We start from the raw sequence: 17,059 nt of genomic DNA, 5'->3' as shown, positions 1-17,059 counted from the left end.
CTATCATCTATAGGAACACGCAAACGGGATCCAAATCAATCTTACTCATCTTATTTCCACGCAATCCGAAAATGCTTTCACTGCGTAAATACTTTTTTTTAAATTGGACTATAGTGAGTGAGTATGGTATTACGCCGCTTTTAGCAACATTCCAGCAACATCATGGTTGGAGACACCAGAAATGGGCTTCACACGTTGTACCCATGTCGGGAATCGAACCCGGGTCTTCGGCGTGACGAGCTAAAGCTTTAACCACTTGGCTACCCGATCGCCCCGTATGCGCGACCGGAGACGGAACAGCAAGTCTGCTGCAACTCATCTTTAACCAGCAAGGGTTGTTTCCGCTGTCCTAATAGACTGTAGCCCAGTGTCTTGTCACGCGCAGCTGGGTGGCAGCACCCCTTTGATACTCCAAACAAAGTGTTTGTACATGTGATTGTGATACATGATTCAATTTTATGGTTCACAGGAATGTTTTTCCACTAGTACTGTATATATCCGACATATAATCGGGCCCAGAATGTGTAGCCCACTCAGTTCTGAGAAAAGCGCGCTTCGAACCCGCTCAATTGGATATCCGAAAGTATAGTATATTTACAGAAGCAGACAGTTAGTCAGGTTAGAGTTACTGCCCCCTAAATATCACATGACCCAGTATCACATGCACTTTTACCGTTGTTGACATCAACAAGAGAGCAGTTATGCCAATGCAGTGTCAGTAAGTTTATTTGAAGTGCTTATTGTTGTGGCATTGAGTACGGGTGCGACAGCTTGGTCTGTTCAGATGCATCAAGTTGTAAATGTACCAGTTGTTACGAAACGAGTGGAATTTTGATTCATGATATAGCCTAGTCAGCTCATGACCCATCTGGGTACAGCTTCAGCGATAACTGCGGTTGTTTTAGGACAGTTTACCCCGCTATTCATAAATGATAAAGTTCAGGTGACAAGGTCGAGAGAACGTTTACCACAAAATAAAACATTTTAAATTGCCTCCAACAATCAAGTAGACGTAGGTCTATCATATTGACAAGTTCCTAATTTCGAAAATGAGTACTATTGAAATTATATTGATATACAATGATTGGGTAACCATTAAAGGACCTAAATTTCATGATGATTGATTGATTGGTTTGTTGTTTAAAGCCGCAATCAGCAATATTCCAGCTATATGACAGCGGTCTGTAAATAATCGAGTCTGGACCAGACAATCCAGTGATTTATATCATGAGCATCGATCCACGCAATTGTGATCGATGACATGCATCAACCAAGTCAGCGAGCCTGACCAGCCAATCCCGTTAGTCGCCTTTTACGACAAGCATAGTCACCTGTTACGGCAAGCATGGGTTGCTGAAGATCTATTCTATCCCGGATCTTCACGGGTCAATTTCATGATGAACAGACAGGCCTAGCAGCTATGCTGGGACTGACCCCTGCGCCTGTATTCATGCACGTGCGTTTCTCTGATACAAAATAGTCCACAATATAGGCACATCATAACATCCCTCTTCGTCTTTTATCTTTACATCTCAGATAAACTCTTTGAAAGTTTGTGGGCGATCAGCCCTGTTCCAATCCATCGTGGGATGCAACTCCCTGTCGGCCATTGTGTGGCTATTTATAGCACAATGTAATATGTCATGATCCACTTGGGTACTAATAGCATCTATTTGGCTTCAAAAACAGTTTTGTGGCCGTTATAAATTGTCAAAATGCTGATCTGTATGTGAAATTGGCACGATGTTGAGACATTGACTTTCTTCAGTCGTGATTTTTTATCCTGGCAGTTAAAGGAGTTAACTGACTATAAAATCCAGTTTCCACTCTTGCCGAACTAGGCTGGTATCATGGAGTAACGTTTTGTCTGGACTAACGAGTATATGCAAAGACCAATCAAAATCGCGCACCGAAATCAAAATCCAGTTCGTAAACTGCGTGCAGATTTCGATCGATTGCAGGGTTTGCGAAGCAGGTGCATCGCCAATTCGTTGTCAGCAGATATTTTCCAAATCCTTTCATGTTTTTAATCAAGGTGCTCATGTGATTTGATGCATTTCGCGATGTAAGACCCGTTTTATCACAATATAGATCTTGACTATCGATCAGATCGTCTTGACTGGGCGCCACCATTTTGTGTGAAGCAAACGCAAGTGATACGAATGGTGGAATCTGATTGGTCCATAGGAGAGGCTTAGAAGGGAAATAATTGGTAATAGCCACTGGTGGCGCAACGATCAAGCCCAGTAATTCCAGCCAAGTTCGGCAAGGGTGGAAACTGGACTTTTAAAGTTGGTTAACTCCCTTGCCCTGGGAAGATGAACATTGGAGGTACCACATGAAATCAACAGAAAATGAACTATTACACTCTACTAAGTATAAAATACCCATTGCAAGACAAATCGTCTGCTGCATAAGGCCCGCCAGACACCCCCAAATGTTGACCCTTAATGCACTCAGTGGACACTCTGGTAAAATTTGACTAGAGTATACATTCAAAGTACCAGATGAAAGTAAGTTTAGATGAACAGGTACATGTTACTTAGTACAAAACGGCCCATACCTGACAAATGTTCCTCTGCATAAGGTCCGCCTTACCCCCAGAGAGGGTCCTAAAATTTGGGCTGGGTTAAACATTGGAGGTACCACATAAAACCAACATAAAATGAACAATTACACTCTACTTATTGCACAATACCCATTGCCAGACAAATCATTGTCTGCATAAGGCCCGCCAGACATCCACAAAAAGTTGACCCTTCAGGTATACACGGGTAAACTTGGGCTGGAATAGATATCGATTGTACCACATTAAGGTAAGTTTAAATGAACAGGTTCATATCACAGAGTACAGAATGGGCCACACCAGACAAATCTTCCTCTGCATAAGGCTTAAACATTGGAGGTATCACATGGAACCAACATAAAATGAACTATTACACTCTACTTATTACAAAATACCCATTGCCAGACAAATCATTTTCAGCATAAGGCCCGCCAGACACACCCTCACCCCACCCCACACAGTTGACCCTCTGTAATCCCAGTGTGCATAATGAAACATAAGAGGCAGAAGAGCACTGGACATCAGCTCTGAGAGTCAACAGATGGTCAAATTTATGTTTTGTTCTTAAAGATGGAGAAGGATTTTATTGAGATTAAAATCACGTATTTATAAAATTAGGTCTCTGAATTCTAGTATTGATATCATAGATTAGGCCTATCATTGAAATGTAATGAAAATGGCATGAATCTGATTCTTGTGAATATATCTGATCAGCTATGAAGTCTTCAAAGCATGCTATAGTCTGATAGCTTGCCTATGGATTCCTACAAGCCAGATAGGCATATGATGCTATGTGCCATGATTTTTATATACTGAACAACAAAAGTTCCTGTGACATTGAATAAGATTTAATGCAAAGTTATGTTTTTTACCAAATCTGAAACAATTTTGGTTTGCAACAGATAAAAGACTCCTGTAATTGTTCAAATGGTTTAATTTGCCATACTGACTTCAGATAATGCATGTTTCGAAGTTCCTGGAGTGTCTGTGGAACACGTGGTTGACGGCAAAGGCGTCGATCCATCTAATCCCACATGTGCTCGATTGGTGATAGATCAGGGGAGCGACCAGGCCAGGGGATGACATTCACGTTGTTTTGTTGAAGAGATCCTGATGATCTCGTCGCGGTAGCGCTGTTTCTTGAGATTTACCTCTACCTCTATCAAACGGGTCCTTTGTCTTGCTGTAATCACCCGATACCATAACGCTGCAGCCCAAGAACCGATCTTCTTCCATGACACAATGATGTAACATTCACCTCGACGTTGGTACACTCGAATCCGTCCATCGCTGTGTCTGAGGTGAAAACGAGACTCGTCAGTGAATAGAACTTGTCCCCACTGTATTACCGTCCAGCGTAGACGCTGTCTGCACCACTGTAGACGTGCTTGACGGTGGTTTCCTGTCAAAATGGGACGTCTGGCGGGTCTTCTGGCGACAATCCCTGCACATCTCAGGCGGCAACGTACGGTTTGTGAAGATATTCGTCGAAGGCCAGGGATGCTTCCTGCAGTCACTGTTGCTGGCTGGAATCGATTTCGTAGGTGTGTTGTTCGAATCCAGTTGTCTTGTCGATTATTGGTGACGCGTGGCCTGCCACTCCAAGGATGATCTCTGACTGCATTCGTCTGTTGCCAACGTTGCCATAAACACCAAATGGTGTTTCTGTGGAAGTTAAATTGTCTTGCAACATCACGTTGACTCGATCCTGCTTCAAGCATACCAATGGCTCGCAGACGCTCATTTTCAAACAACCATGGCATTTCATAATGTTGAATAATTGCGTAATTTTGTTGTTTTTCTGAGTGGTTGTTGTCAGTACGATGCTAAACAATGCATATGGAATCCCGTTAACGCAAATGTTTTTATACCCTTTCTTGGGTAGTGAAATGCATGGGCCTTGTATAAAAGCCAACTTTTGCATGGAATGCATGCTTTTCTGTAGGTTACACACAACCAAATGTTTTCCCATAGACTTCTATAGTAATGTTATAGTGTAGCAGTTGCGTTTTTGTGACTTGATTCCATACATGTACTACAATAATGAAAACCAAACTTTACTTGTTTGAAAAATACACTAAAATATTGGTGTCACAGGAACTTTTGTTGTTGAGTGTTGTTGAATGGTTAATGATAGCCCATAATACCACTCGGAAATGTTTTGGGACGATAATCTGGAAAATCTGGGCGATAATTGTGTTTAATAACCTATGATGTCCATTTATTTAGCAAGTTTTATCATCTAAAAAGCTGAATTCAGGCCAAATATATCTCCATATCTATCAATTTTACATAGACGTCTTTTCTTCGTTGACGAGATACTATTGCGTATGGAAAATCAACCAATGGTATCATTAGACTTATATCAAAGGCTAGGCCTATCGAGATATCGAGATTAGACTAGCTCACAGTATCAATGGATGCTGCATGGACAAAACCATGCTTGATGACACATAACCTGCAGGAATGTCAACACAAAGGAGATCTGGTTTGAATTTTGTTAAAGAAACCTCGCCACGATAAAAAAAGAGAGCCTTTTCTAAAACCCTTACCTTATTAATTTGCGCTCCTCTTCTAAAGCTTACTCGTACGAACATATTTGTAAACTTTCAAGCCATTTTTAAATTTGTGTGACAAGGTAGGCCTACGATCGAGCGAGAACTATGCAACCAATCATTTACATTGCATTAGTTAGACTTAATTTGCCTGACACAATAGTATCTTGTCAACGAAGAGAGGACGTCTATGTAAAATTGATATGGACATATTTGGACGGAATTCAACTTTTTAGATGATAAAACTTGCTAAATAAACGGAGATCATAGGTTTTTAAACACAACTATCACCAAGAGATTTCCAAATTGTATAAGGGACTATCATTAACCATTCTTATAGCAGGCTTTGAGGACTACCTAAGCATGTTTGGGTTTGTAGGAATCCATAGCCAAGCTATCAGGCTATAGCAGGCTTTGAGGACTTCATAGCTGATCAGATAAATATTCACAAGAATCAGATTCATGCCATTTTAATTACATTTCAACGATAGGCCTAATCTATGATATCAATACTAGTATTCAGAGACCTAATTTTATATAAATACGTGATTTTAATGTCAATAAAATCCTTCCATCTTTAAGAACAAAACATAAATTTGGACAGATATGGACAGATATCCCACAGGACTTTGTGAGACGCCTGGTCCATTCCATGGGACGAAGATGTGTTGCTTGCATCGCAACCAGAGGTGGACACACTCGCTATTGATTTGTAAATTGACATTTTGGCATGTTCATGTTTTTTTATGAAATCACGCATTAAACCATTTGAACAATTACAGGAGTCTTTTATCTGTTGCAAACCGAAATTGTTTCAGATTTGGTAAAAAACATAACTTTGCATTAAATCTTATTCAATGTCACAGGAACTTTTGTTGTTCAGTATATAAAAATCATGGCACATAGCATCATATGCCTATCTGGCTTGTAGGAATCCATAGGCAAGCTATCAGACTATAGCATGCTTTGAAGACTTCATAGCTGATCAGATATATTCACAAGAATCAGATTCATGCCATTTTCATTACATTTCAACGATAGGCCTAATCTATGATATCAATACTAGTATTCAGAGACCTAATTTTATAAATACGTGATTTTTAATCTCAATAAAATCCTTTTCCATCTTTAAGAACAAAACATAAATTTGACCATCTGTTGACTCTCAGAGCTGATGTCCAGTGCTCTTCTGCCTCCTATGTTTCATTATGCACACTGGGATTACAGAGGGTCAACTGTGTGGGGTGGGGTGAGGGTGTGTCTGGCGGGCCTTATGCTGAAGATGATTTGTCTGGCAATGGGTATTTTGTAATAAGTAGAGTGTAATAGTTCATTTTATGTTGGTTCCATGTGATACCTCCAATGTTTAAGCCTTATGCAGAGGAAGATTTGTCTGGTGTGGCCCATTCTGTACTCTTTGATATGAACCTGTTCATTTAAACTTACCTTAATGTGGTACAATCGATATCTATTCCAGCCCAAGTTTACCCGTGTATACCTGAAGGGTCAACTTTTTGTGGATGTCTGGCGGGCCTTATGCAGACAATGATTTGTCTGGCAATGGGTATTGTGCAATAAGTAGAGTGTAATTGTTCATTTTATGTTGATTTCATGTGGTACCTCCAATGTTTAACCCAGCCCAAATTTTGGGACCCTCTCTGGGGGTATGGCGGACCTTATGCAGAGGAACATTTGTCAGGTATGGGCCGTTTTGTACTCAGTAACATGTACCTGTTCATCTAAACCTACTTTCATCTGGTACTTTGAATGTATACTCTAGTCAAATTTTACCAGAGTGTCCACTGAGTGCATTAAGGGTCAACATTTGGGGGTGTCTGGTGGGCCTTATGCAGCAGACGATTTGTCTGGCAATGGGAATTTAATACTTAGTAGAGTGTAATAGTTCATTTTCTGTTGATTTCATGTGGTACCTCCAATGTTTAACCCAGCCCAAATTTTGGGACCCTCTCTTGGGGGTATGGCGGACCTTATGCAGAGGAAAATTTGTCTGGTGTGGCCCATTCTGTACTCTGTGAGATGAACCAGTTCATTTACACTTACTTTCATGTTGTACCTCCAATGTTTGATCCAGCCCTTGAATGGTCCCCGGCAGACATCCATATATGAATATGTTGGGTTACACAGTAAATGTTCCTGTGTTCGGATATCGGTACCTTGTTCGTTTGACCAAAATTCTCTGGGCTGCCGATCTATAACCCTGTATATATTGCAAAATCCATAGTACAAAATGTTTGATCGGCATGGTATCATTGATACCAGACGTTTGGATCAGCTACCCAGTGACATGCAGGTGGTCATGGAGGGCATGCATTCGCATTTCACCGACATCACAGGCAGGCATGTTGGGATTGGGCTGAAGATTATGTCATTTGGACAGACCAGGACGGGGCTGTATTACTTTTCACTGATGAATCGATATACTGTCTTAACTCTTAGATCATCATGCCTGAGTGTGGCATATACAAGAAGAATGATTTCAGGATTCCACCATAGCTGAATATGACTGCAGTGTAGGGCGGTCAGTTATGAAATGGGGTGGGATCAGTAGAAGTGGAAGAACTGATCACCATTTCCTACATCAGCGGTGCGCTATTGGGATGACATTTTTTATGTGTACATGAGACCGTATGCAGATGCCACTGTATCTGGACTTCATCCTCATGGATGATAACGCACGACCTTATTGTGCCAGGGTTGTTGATGCCTAGTTAGAGCAGGAGCCCATTGTCCGCATGGAGTGGCTTGACCTCAACCCTATCAATCACATGGAACAAACTGCAGATCGCCCTCTCACGACGATGCCCTGTCCTTCCAACAACTCTTTAGGAACTCGGCAATGATCTTGCTGAACTTAGAAGAGTGGAACAATCTTCCCTTGGGAAGCATCCCAAAACTTATTAGGAGCATGAGACAACGATACCAGGCTGTGTACTGTGAGTTGTTTTTTGGACAATGAATTATTTTTGTGTGATTTTTTTATGTTTCAGTTTTGGTCAGATACTCTCACTTTGACAAGTGATCTGACTGATTGTTGGTCACATGTTGTTTGTTGGCATTGTGTGGCACACGACAACATACTTCTGTTCATTAAACACGTCTTCATGCAATATTGTCTTTGGGTAATTCAACAGATTTGTCATATTACCTTTTAAAGTGAGGATCCTCAGCAAAGTTAGAGTAGTATATTACACACTGCTAATGGAGTCAACAATACACCATTAAAGGAATTACATTTGGATTGATGTATTGGGGAACAACCATTTGATATCCTGTTTGGGAGGGGGCTTGGATTTTTTCCAAAAGAATATTTTGTCCCTGAAACTTCTTGATAAAATTAATTATGCTTCAGACTGATGAAAAAAAGACTGCCCAAAAAATTACATTGTTGCAAGGTGTAAATAAAAAAATATATCTGGTTTTGTAGCTGAAGCTGAAGAAATATCTAATCTCTATACAAAATCCAAGCCACCTTGTAGAATATCAAATGATTGGTCCGTTATGTACACCGGTATAGAGGAATCAACACTAAACCAGGCTTTAAAATGGTCTCAAACCCAACTTTTCCTGCAGGGCAAGTTGATATTATGTTGTACTCGTCCTGCAATATTTTCACTTAGCCTTTTCCTGACCACAGCCACCATGCCGGCTACGCCTACCCGTCTTACAGTTCACAGGATCGGCGTTTGTCGAAGTCATTCTCGGAGCCATTCTCATTCGGCGCACAGATCGCCGGATCGTAATCCTTCTAGGTCGGCTCCTCCCGATCCTTGTCCACCTATCCTACCCACGAGTTGGGATCACAGGGATCAACAAAAGACTTCGGAACCATCGTTCGACTCTCTTGTAAAAGCAATATCCACTGTCCTCCTTCACCGTTCGGATCCTTCATCGACTCCTCAACGTACTGATCCTGTTCCGGTTTCAGTTGCCTCCCGCTCAACCCCTCCAGGATCGGGTGGTTTGGCCTCTACTTCAGGATTCTGGTATCCAGGCTCAACCAACTGACAGTTCACACCCGTCAGGCGTTCTTGACGATCCCTCGTCAACGCCTTCCTCGGGTGGGAGTTTTGACCTAGCAGACCCTGAATAGGTCATGCATTGGATAGCTGATAAATTGCAGTTACAGCAGACGACTTCGGCTGCGGATAGGTCCTCCGTATTCGCAGTTCCGTCAGCTAGTTTGTCCAAGATCACGCTCCCTCCCAGACCGGTCTTACTGGACATTAACTCTAACCTAGATGCGGCTTTTGCGTCCTTTCGTTGACTACAGGATCGTCTCCATATCCCCCGCTTCATCCTTGAAGACACAGGCACTGATGGCATGTCTACTACGGTCGCCTCCCCAGATATTGACAGTGACGTTTCTACTCTCTCTCAGAAGTGCTCAACCTAAGGTGGAGGTGGGGCAGGAAGAAATTTGACCATTCTCCCAGACCCCTTCTTGACACAGCAGCTTCAACAAGGATATCGATTACCGATGATTGCGACGCTACCTACGACGCTCCATCCCCATCAGAGAATGTATCCGGCCAGGCAGCTACCAACATTGATCGACACTGTAGGTACGTTACTAGCAAAAAACTCTTTAAAATGTCTCAGCACACTTCCCTCGACCCCCGGGTTTTATTCCCTCTTTTTTCTTATCCCCAAAAAGGACACTTTAAAACTACGGCTCATTTTCAACATGAAGACTTTAAATGCTACATACAACCCCACCACATTTTCGCATGACGTCGATCGCACTCCTTCGTACGCTCATTCATCCCGGCGATTATATGGTCAGTCTCGATCTCTAAGACGCTTTTCTGTACGTTCCCATCCATTGGGAGCACCGTCACTTCCTCCGGTTCATTTTTCAAGACCACCATTACCAATGGTAGGTGCTCCTGTTTGGAATTTCTTCGGCCCCGTGGCTTTTTACCCACCTGACCCTACCTACATCTTCGCGGGATTGTGTTTCGATTCCTATCTACATGACTGCATTCAAGTTCACGCAGATGCCGACTTCCACCGTCTACAACTCGCATTCACAACTGTAGTGGGAAGTTGGCAGGTTGTCTCTTGGTTATTGAAAGAACACTACAATTTTGGCGACGAGGATGGGATTCTACATGTGTGGTACCAAGAAGACCAATCTGTAAGTTGGTGACGAACATTCGCTCTGTGTTAATGGGACTGACAAAACCCTAATATTTTACAACAACGTCTCCAATTCATTGGAGCCCTGTTCAACACTCGACAAGGTCTGTTGTTCGTTCTCCACGACCGGTGGGTGAAGATTCAGTGTCTCGTACCGTGAGCACTCAAACAGCCGCTTCAATTGGGCCAGTGGGAACAACTCCTGGGCCTCCTCACTGTACTTGTTCGACTTCATTTGCGACCTCTTCAATTTTTTCTTGTGTCCTTTATCAACAACGATCTCTCTATCGCTCAATCTCCACCCTCATCTTCAATGGTGGCTGGTCGCGTCAAACGTTTGCAACGGGGTCTCCTTGACGCCATTTGTCCCCTCCCTCCATCTGTTCATCCACGCTTGAACCGTCAGTTGGGGAGAACATTTTCAAGATTGGCAAGTAGCAGGGTGGTGGTCCCACGTAGAACGTTACCTTCACAACAACAATCTTGAGTTCAAGGCAGCAATTCTCGCAATTTTACATTGGTCGCACTTCCTCTGGTCCTCCTCCCTCATGATCCTGTCCAACAACGCGGCTGTAGTGTGGTCCATCAACAGGATGGGATACTCTCACTTGCTCTTGAGTTCATTCGTCTCATCAACTCCCTCAACATGCACGTCCACGCTCGGCACATTCCGGGGATATTCAACTCCCTGTCCCGACCAGACAGACCATCACCAACCAAGTGGTCTCTTCATCCACCAGGCGCCTTTTTGACCACAAGTGGACGGCTTTTGAGACTTATTGTCATGCTCGTGATATTTCCTCTCCTTCCTCGGTTTTGCCTCAAGAGATTGCCGAATATTTACATCACCTGCGTTTGACTCGGAAACTCCGGGGATCCACGTTGGCAACCTACCTCCGTCATCGCTACCACTTCCGGTGCAAAGGTTTCCACGGTTACGGAACTACAATCGCTCATCCGTTCCTACAAATTAGCCGACCAAGCTGCTCATTTTCAGCCTCCTTCGTGGGACCTAAACGGTATTCTTCAACACCTGGTTTCCGGTGATTACGAACCACTGACGGAGAAGGACTCCGAGACTGTTACGCTGAAGACCGACTTTTTGTTGGCTTTGGCCACTGCTGCACGGGTTAGCGAAATTCATGTTTTTGATGTCACTACGGTCCAGTTTGACAGACCCGGAGGTGGCAAAGTGTTCCTCGGGCCTCGTTGGAATTTCATGGCAAAGAACTAACTTCTCGGCTATTTAACGGCTATTTATGATTCCCCCCGCTCTATTTTTGGATCGAACGACCATGAAGACCTCCTCCACAGACATTCCCGGAAGAGACTTTTCACCCCATTGTCCACCGCGTCTACATTGAAAATTTCTCGTACAATGCTATCCTTTTGGCTCCACTCCATCATTCTGGGAGCGTATACTTACTTCTATCATGGCCCTCCACAGTAACTGCACCTTTTCAACCATCATGGAAGGCAAAATTTGGAAGTCTGATACTGCTTTTTCACGTCTCACTACCTTCGCGACGTAAAAGTCGACTATGCTTGTCGGAAAAGCCGACTAACGGGATCGGGTGGTCAGGCTCGCTGACGTGGTTGATACATGTCATCGGTCCTAATTGCGTAGATCGATGCTCATGATATCAATCACTGGATTGTCTGGTCCAGACTCAATTATTTACAGACCTCCGTCATATAGCTAGAATATTGCTGAGTGCGGCGTTAAACAACAAACCAACCAACCAACCTTCGCAGATAATAAACTGCTATACTTTGTAATCCCTGCGGATTCCAATTGTATTTACAGAATAAATCATTAAAAACATTTACGTGGTATTACATGTTTTTTTATTGTTCGGGTTTCCCACATTGAGTCCCATTTGGAGGGTGGATGAACTCATCTGTAGAGACTTTTTAGTCTTAATATATGAAGGCACCAGTCGGTGCGGCCGATCAAAAAACAAAACAAAAACAACAACAGCCGCAAAAGATCGATGTCCCAAACCTTTATTCCGCTCACCTCTGCCTCAGGTATCTGTGAGTAGGGTTTGGGTTTGAAGGTCCATTGCTATGGAAATTTTTAAACTTATCCTATCTCACACTATGCATTTCTTCTTATTCTTCGATCTTGGTGTGGAAACGTCCTAGTACAAAGTTTCCAGCTTCAAAAACACCACTCAGACAGGGCTCGAAAAATCCACTCGTCCGCTCGTATTGACGAGTGGTAACTGATGTCGGGCAAGCTAAAATTATCAAATACTCAGCAGATACTCACAGCAGTTTAATTTATATTTGTTTTGATGTGCGATATATTGACACGGAAATCATGGCCATTCAGCCGATCGACATTTATGTCGCGCATAGCATTAACACATTAGGCTGAGGTTTGTCTCTTGATGTATCTTTGCGCAGGCTTTGCGCTGAAACCAGTCTTTATTTATTGATGTAAGCGGCCGGTTGCTAACTACCGGTGATTCGAGCAAGACACACCCAAATGATATAACTTTTAATGCAAGGATCGTCAAAAATTGTATTTGAAACTATTTTTTTTATCAGGAATAATAGCCATATATTCCAATATCTTGTTTATTTAGATGCAGCTTTCACTCAACATTTTAAAAATAATAATAACCCTAAGCGAAGCAGCTGATCGCTATTGCCGGGTATTATTTTTTACATGGAACCAGTCCGACCAGTCACCGTCAAGGCTCCCGTGCACGTGATCGCGAGAATTACGTGTTGACATAGAATCGTCCAACAAAAACAAATATGACTTTTAACGAGTCGAAGTATGTCATTTATGATATATGTATCCATTCTCTGTCAACTAAAGTTTGTTTCAAGGCGTCAATAGCGGTAATCTGACCGTGGTTGCTGTTAATAACGGTGAGTTGTGCGATCTTCCGATCGCTTCACACACGATTTCGCCGAAATTAATTGAAACAATATTAAAAGGAATTTTGAATAAAATTAATAAAATAAGTTACAAACATAAGTCCAGATATACAAAGAACACTTTTTATAGCCAGACAGTGTAAATTACATGACTAATTTGCGTACTTCAGTATGGATTTGTTGACATGGTATTTCCGGTGTTCAGCGCTCACACTCTTTCCATGGGGGAAAAAACATCAAAACTCATTATTTCGTGTATAATGCGCACCCCCTTCTACACAGCTGTGTTTTTGGATAAAAAGGTGCGCACTATACTCAAGAAAATACGGTAAACCAAAATGGCGGAAATGAGAAAGTTTTTCTCGTCGGAGGGTCGTGCCGACAAAAAGTTGACTGCACAGGCGGAGAAACGAAAACTTAGTCAAAAACAATACGATACACAAGAGCGAAAACGTGTTGTACAATCTGCGTGGTTGAGTGAATTTGAATGGGCAAAATTTGACGATGATGACAGCAAGTTGTATTGCACTGTCTGTCGAAAATACCCCAAACTATCTGATCCCAAATGTGGACTCGTAACTGGTTTACATCATAATTTCAGAAAAGAAACTTTGAAATTTCACGCTAAAAGTAGGAAGCATATTCAGTGCTGTGAACATGATAAAAAATTTAACAAACCCCAGACTGCGCAGTTTGCCAAGTCAATGCAAAAAGTTGACGAAAAAAACAGAGAAGTTTATGAAAAGCTATTCACAACAGCCTACTATATTGCAATAGAAGGGGAACCATTTTCAAAATTTCCAAGTTTTTGTCAGTTGCAGTCTAAGAATGGTGTAATACTTGATACAAATTATTTGAATGATCATGCTTGCACGGCATTCACCCAATCTATAGCAGATGTGTTGAAGAAAGAAACTGCTCAGGATTTGGAAAACAGTAGGCTTGTCAGTATTTTAGCAGATGGTTCAATTTATTTACTTTGTTTTGAGTGGTTACATGGTACATGATACATGATATTGTCTGTTCAGCATTGAGCAATAGGGCAAGTGAAAATTTGGCAGGACGAGTACAAAATAAAAAGTACTTGCCCTGCAGGACAAGTAGGGTTGAACAAATTTTTCGAGCCCTGAGTGACTCACATAAACACATCCCATACATCACCAAATCACCACTGTGATCATGTTTTACACGACTTCACTACTAAAGTTTACCATTACCACGAAGAGTGTGTGGTGTTAATAACGATGTCTACTGTGTAGCACCTTGTCAGAACTGGAACTCAACTTACTTTGCTGATTGTTCGATAAAGGCGACTGTTGGTCGGTTCAAGGCGTTGTTTACAGTTTTCGTGCATGTTGTCGTGCTATTACACTTCGGACGACCTCTCCGCTACCCCATTCCAACCGTCACCCCTTTTCAACCGTCACCAGTCAGCAGGCGACAGCCTGGACTTCCACAACTGGAAGGAAAGCCACCCTTCTTGTCACTGGCGGTACACTACCCTTTGAATTGCTTCAACCCATGGCTATGTACACGAGTGACTAAACCAATTGCTGTTCGTCACACAGGAATCCGTTATACATTTTACCTGCATGAAGGGATTCAACCCGATATCAACAATTACTCTGACTACAATTTTTACCTGGAAAATATTAACTCAACTACAATGGTTAATAAATTATCAGAAGTCCGAATTACAACCATTCCAGGATCTCCATTCCTTGGGATCAAGTCTAATGAGCCAGACTAACATCCTAGTACCAGAACACACTTAGGAAACACCTCTTGTGAAGAACAGTGGAATCGATTTTACACAAGACGGAATACAATAACCACCACTTCAAGGTCGGGGAGCTCACTTCAACTTGGAAGTACGAGGGCTGGCTGAAAAGTTCTAAGCCTAAGTGGGATATCTCAATCGGATTGAAACAAACTTTTGCCATCAACAAGTACAATCATTTATTGAATCATAGACATAAGAACTGCAACTGTAGTGTTATTATTGTTTTGTACCATCTTGTGAACCTACCCTTGAAATCACCAGAAATGGACAAAACTGGCTATAGGGCAGTCATCAAGTACCTGCAACTGAAAGGGCTAACTCCAACACAGATACATGCTGACATGGTCTCCAGTTTAGGGGATGATGCTGCTTCCTTTTCCACTGTAAAGAAGTGGGCTGCGGAATTCAAGCGTGGCAGAGAGAGCCTTACATTGACGATGACCCGCGTCCAGGAAGGCCTTCAACAGCAACCATTCCGGAAAACATTACCCAGGTGCATGACATGGTGATGGCTGATCGACGATTGACCACCCGAGAGATCGCCAGTGTTGTGGGCATCTCTCATGAGATGGTTGAGCACATTATCACCAATGAGTTGGGAATGACAAAAGTTTCTGCAACATGGGTGACAAAGCTCTTGACAGCGGATCAGAAACGTGTCAGATTCCTGACATCTCGTGACAATTTATGCTCTTATGAAGCAGATCCCGATGATTTTTTGGCCCGATTTGTAATCATGGATGAGACCTGGATTCATCACTTTCAACCAGAAACCAAAATTCAGTCTAAACAATGGAAGCATCCGGAATCACCATCCCCCCAAAAAGCAAAGTCAGTTCCTTCTGCTGGAAAGGTGATGACTTCAGTCTTTTGGGATTCCAAGGGTATTCTGCTGATTGACTATCTTGTAAAAGGCCAGACTATCAATGGAACAAAGCTAAGCGACGGGGAATGCTCACTAAAGGAGTCCTGTTCCACCAAGACAATGCTCCTGTTCACAAATCGGTGGTTGCCATGTCAGCAATCCATTATTGTGGATTTTAACTCATTGACCATCCCCCGTATTCACCCGATTTGGCCCCGTCAGACTTCCACCTGTTTCCCAAAATGAAAAAGGAACTAGCTGGTCGCCATTTTCCTAGTAATGATGAAGTCATTTTCGCTGTGAATGACTTTTTTAGGGTGGCTGAAGAAAATTCTTCTTGACCGGCATCCAGGCCTTGCAGCATCGCTGGCAAAAGTGTGTAAACCTGGAAAGGGACTATATGGAGAAATGAATGAAAACCATCGACTTGTTACGGGTCTTTGAAACTTAGGCTTAGAACTTTCCAGCCAGCCCTCGTAATATCAGGCCTATGGTCAGAAGCAGACAGCTTAACCAGATCAATTATCTGGAATATGAGGCTGTAATCCGGGCAATTTTTCATCGAACCCCACACTCAAGAAACCAACATCTGATGATCGGGACACTCATTTCAACTATAGCATACCACGGTACACTATACAGCTTCAAGGCACGATGAAATCAGAGACCCTCCTGCAGTTGACTTTTCACCTTTGGTTGACAAGCTCAACTTACCGATATAGGCAAGACACATACTGGGAGCGGCTGAGACGTCAGTTGAGTCCGGTTTCAGCGTCTTCAACAAGATAAGCATTCAAGGACAACCGGAATGTCTTTTCAGCCTCCACCACTCTCATTGATTGAGAGCTGATGTCGTGGAAGACATCTCACTTTGCCCAGCCTGAGCCTACAAGCATCTGAGACCATCCATCACTGTCAAAGCATGTTTTTCATCCACTTGTCGACGGCTGCAACTTCTGATGTATCTTGAACCACCATCTCCACTGGCTGCGTTCTATCATCCTCAGGGTCCACACCTTTGAGGGACTACCACCCCAACTGCTTCCAATCCTCATGAGACGAGGGCAGTGACTTCCACCTTGGCGTTGCATAGTATTGCACACTTTCAGCCATCATGGAGGGATGTTCTGGCGATCTGATATGGTCTTTGGCTCCTACTCCTTTCGGAATCTCAGTCGCCGACGTCCAAGGTCACAGCAGCCACACAGCGCCGATGAGGAAGCCCAGCGGACTAC

General features: G+C 42.8%; 1 protein-coding gene across 1 annotated transcript in view; it reads left to right on the top strand.

Moving 5' to 3' along the window:
- Positions 1-656: 656 nt before the first annotated feature.
- Positions 657-17,059, top strand: part of LOC139449941 (uncharacterized) — a 119,104-nt gene continuing 102,701 nt past the window's right edge. The window contains exon 1 of the mRNA XM_071231553.1: positions 657-718. The gene's annotated coding sequence lies outside the window, so the exon portion shown is untranslated. The remainder of the gene's footprint in view (positions 719-17,059) is intronic.

The sequence above is a fragment of the Haliotis cracherodii genome, unplaced genomic scaffold (genome assembly GCF_022045235.1).
Source record: "Haliotis cracherodii isolate W230 unplaced genomic scaffold, xgHalCrac1.p SCAF_8, whole genome shotgun sequence".
NCBI lineage: Eukaryota > Metazoa > Mollusca > Gastropoda > Lepetellida > Haliotidae > Haliotis > Haliotis cracherodii.
This window is presented reverse-complemented; position numbering and strand designations above follow the sequence as displayed.